Here is a 4468-nt window from a genome sequence, read left to right as displayed (position 1 = left end):
GAGGCCACTTCAGAAGAATAGCTAGAGATACTAAGGCCCAAATTAGGGTCATGGCAGGAACGGAGAGAAGAAATATTTAGGGAGTAACATCAGTAGGATTTGGTGATTGGTTCAGTGATGGGGGAACGGGGGGCAGAAAGCAAGAGTGAACCCCAGATCAGATGGGACAATAGTCCCCGCTGAGTGAAGAAATAGAGGAGGAAATGCAAGTTTTGGGGGAAGATGGCGAATTTCGTTTTTGACACGTGAGCTTAAGGTGACTGCAGGCCACTCAGGTAGTGATGACTAACAGGAAGTTGGATGTTAGAAGGAGCGTCTCACCTGTAGACACAGATCAGGGAGCCGTCAGTAAATGTTTGGTGGCTGAGTCAGCTACCAGTGAAATGTCCCAGGAGGCCGAGTAGAGGGGAAGAGGAACGGGTGGTAGACTTTACGATATTTAGGGGCAAATGAAAGAAAGGGTCCAAGAAGGAACAGTCCGAGAGGTAAGAGGGAGGCTACAGGAGACCATGGAAACCAGGGAGCAGGGAGCTTCGAGGGGAGGGTTATATGGGAGCACACGGAAGCGATGGCCGGAAAGACAGGAACGGAAGAAAATGTCCTACTATGTTTCGGCAACGACGAGGACCCTGGAGGACTTGGAACTGTTTCGGAGGGCGGGAGGGCGAGTGGGTGGAGTGAGCTTCACATCGCAAGGGCTGGAGTAAGGAAGAAGGGGAACCCGAGGGGGCCAGTGAATGGAGGCTTCGCTTTTACGAAGCTTGAACCGAAAGGGAAGGAGAGATTGGGTGATCACTGTGGAGGGTTACGGGAAGGTTTCTTTCTCAGGTTGGTCAAGACCTGAGTGTGTGAAGGCTGAAGGGTGGGAAGGAGACTGAAGATGCAGGGTAGCATGGAAAAGGCTGGTGGAGCAGGCCCCCGGGAGAGGACTGGCCGAGGGCAGGGCAGGCCAGAGGGCTTGCCTGGGAGCTGAGCCGGGGCCTGGCCCTGAGGATGGAGCAGGGCAGAGGCGAGGCTGGGCGGGTGTTTAGAATGTTCGTGAGGGTGGAGGGGTGTGGAGCGTCCTGAAGCTCCTGCATACTCTGAGGGAGGAGCTCAGGCTGCAGAACTTGCCAGAGGCCTGCGGGGCTGGGGGGCGGGGTCCTCTGGGGGTTGTGGTTGGACCTCAGGGCCCAGGGAGTATGGCCTGAGCTGGGAGAGCAGAGCGGGTCCTGGAGCCCAGGAGGGCAGGGGCTCCGACAGAACAATGCCCAGTGATTGCGAATCCAAGGTCCCGCCTTCTTCACACCAGGTCAATGTTCTAGAACCCGGGTGGGGTCTGGGACCTGATACCATCTGCTCCAGTCCTGGAACGCTTGGGCTGCTCTAGTGAGGGGCTGTCATTCAGAGGTACCAATTAGGGCTGGGCATGTAGTTGCAACAGGAGGCAAATCCCCTTCCTAACGCTCTGGCAAGTGCTGGACCGCAGCCACGACCTCTCCTGCTCACGCCCAGCCTTGGTTCCCTGGGGGATGAAGCCCTTGGACGCTCTGATTCTGGAGGCCAGGGCAAGGTCTGGGGCCGGGGGCGCTGGGCACGTGGCTCCGGCAGCTCCAAGCTCCCACACCTGACCTGCCGACCCGAGGGACGGGAGAAAGCACGGAGACCCCTTGCGCTCAGCGTGCTCCTTGGTCACCCTCCACATTCTCGAGTCCAGTCCCTTTACTGTCCCCAGAGCGCGCCAGACTCATGCCATTACCTTCCACGAACGCTCCGCCGCTTAAAAAAAATTCTAATGCACCTCGGGCACACAGAATTGGCTAAATCCTTATTCTTGGCTCATGATGCTTTTATTATTGGTTCATGCATGGCCCTACCTACTTTATCTACCTACCTATCTACTTACCTGTGTTATATATAACATTTTAAAGGGGTGAAACAAATGCTTGTGAAACCACCGTGGACCCGACATCTAGGGCCTTAGTGATGACTTAGGACCAGGTGTGAGACCCCCCCGTCAGGCCCTCCTCCCTTCCCTTCTCCAAAGTAACCACCACCCTGACTCCTGCGTGCGGTCTTTCCTTATTTCCCTTTTTATATTATCTGTCTTCACCTCTCCTATATGGAGTCCTAAAATGTACCTACTAAATTTCAAGGGTCTTCACCTTCTTCGTGGGAGTGTCATGCCGTAGGCGATCTTTCGGGACTTATTTTTCTCGCTTATACTAAGTTGCTAAGCAGCATCCGTGTTATCGGGTCGCTGTAGTTGTTATTTTGACTGCTGTGTGATATCGCACGTGAGTGCGTCTCAGATCTTCTGTCGATGATCATTTGAACAGTCTTGCTATGAACATTTTTATACGTGCAGAAAGTGTTTCTCAGGGATACAGCTGGAAGTGGAATGGCCGTGACTGTCCCCCTGGGGGCCGTCGAGCTGTTCTCCAAAGTGGTTGACTAATTTGGACACCCATCAAAAGGTAGAGAGAATCTCTGCATTCGCATCTTCCCTGGGCAGTGTCAGACTTCTTAATTTATGCCACCTGAATAGGGGTATATTAGTCAGGGTTCTCCAAAGAAACAGAACCAACAGGATGGATGAATGGATGGATGGATGGACGGACGGACGGACAGACAAACAGACAGACAGACAGACAGACAGACAGACAGAAAGAGATATATGTATAAGAAGACGTTTATTTCAGGAATTGGCTCACGCGATCATGAGGGCTGAGACGTCCTGCCATCTGCTATCTGTAATCGGAAGGATCAGGAAAACCAGTGGTGGTATTTAGTTCAAGTCCGAAGGCCTGAGAACCAGGGGAGCCCATGGTGTAAGTCTGAGTCCAGAGGCCCAAGAACCAGCATGACGGTGGTGTCAGTCCTGGTCTGCGTCCGGAGGCCCAGGTACACCGATGTCTGAGGGCAAGAGAGGACAGAAGGACGTCCCAGCTCAGGCAAAGAGAGTGAATTCACCCTTCCTCCGCCTTTCTGTTTTATGTGGGCCCTTCACGGGGTGAGTGCTGCCTGCCCCGTGGGTGAGAACGAGCTTCTTTACTCAGTTTATCAACTGAAATGTTAATCTCTTCCAGAAACACCCTCATGGACATGCCCAGAAACAATGTTTTACCAGCCATCTGGGCATCCCTTAGTTTAGTCAAGTCGACACATAAAATTAACCATCATAGCGGGTAAAATGGCATCTCCCTGTGTCCTGTTCCATTTCCTGTTCACCTTCCCGTCCAGGCCTGGTTCATGACGATGTCGCCCAGGTAGCTCTCCTCAACCAGCACGTGCGTCCAGATCACTGCTTTGGCTGCCACTTGACTCTCCCATCCTCTGCCACCTCCCCACGAGGCTCCCGACCCCTGGACATCAGGGAACACACGTCTTTGCTAACTCCACTGTCGAGAAGTGAGCGCAGTGCATTGTTCAGAGTACACCCTCCAGTTAGTTTCTGCTGTTTGAATAGAACAATTCTTGTTTATGCTGACAGAGGACGTCAAATGCCATTTACGAGGGAGGTGGCAGAGTGCAGGGGGTCAGGGCATAAGCGAGGGAGCTCACGGTCACAGGTCGCACTTGGCCGGGCGAGACCCTAATCAGCGGCTCTCCTGGGCCCTGCAGCTGTCGTCAGAGCAGAGTGACTTCTCCCTGCAGGCTGGGGCCAGAGGCCTTCAAGGGGTGAGCCAAGTCATGGCGCAGGAACCAGTGTTTTGAACAAAGGAGGGACGGGTCAAATCGACAGCTCGTCATTAGGCCTGTTCTGTCGCAGCCAGGCAGCGGGTGGCCTGGCTTCGGCTCCTGCGATCTGTGGCTCAGGCAGGGGTACAGCGGAGCCCTCCTCTGGTTCAGCCTGCAATCACGGGCACATGGCCGGTACCACCCCCATGCCTGGCCAGGTAGGTTGGACTGAGGAGGGCTGCTGGGCGTCGGGGCTTGGCAGGGGTGGAGGGGCCTCCAGCTTAGTGAATCCTGTCTTCTGGGGACTTTGCCTTTCAGCAAAAATATGGTGGTTCGAAGTAACCATGGACTTGGGCCTGGAGGCCAGAACCCCATCTGTAGTTCACTGAAGTTCCGTCAGGTCCCTCTGGGGGCCAAGGGAACGGGGTCCCTGTGGCCTTGGGACCTGGGTTGGGCATAGAAAACAGTTGGGGGCAGGGAGACGGCACCGATCCAGGCTTCATTCTCTCAGCCCATGAGCTCCCATGCGTGTCATTAACGGGGTCCCGTCCCGGCTGTCACTCGCCCTGTGTCCCCCCTGCAACCTGGGCGAGCAGGCACGAGGACCCACCGACTACCGACCCAGGATTCTGTTATAAATGTGAACAGGGTCCTTTTCCTCTTCTGAGTCTCTAGCATCTTCAAAGCTTGTTCCTGGCCGTGATCCCATTTGATCTTCCTCATGTTCATCATCGCAACTGTCCTAGGTGTCCCCGGTTTGTGCTCTTTCAGTTCGAGGTGATTTCTGTTCCCTCTGACAGACCCTCTT

The sequence above is a fragment of the Pteropus vampyrus genome, unplaced genomic scaffold (assembly GCF_000151845.1).
Source record: "Pteropus vampyrus isolate Shadow unplaced genomic scaffold, Pvam_2.0 Scaffold105, whole genome shotgun sequence".
In the NCBI taxonomy this organism is placed as follows: Eukaryota; Metazoa; Chordata; class Mammalia; order Chiroptera; family Pteropodidae; genus Pteropus; species Pteropus vampyrus.
Note: the sequence above shows the minus strand (reverse complement) of the source record.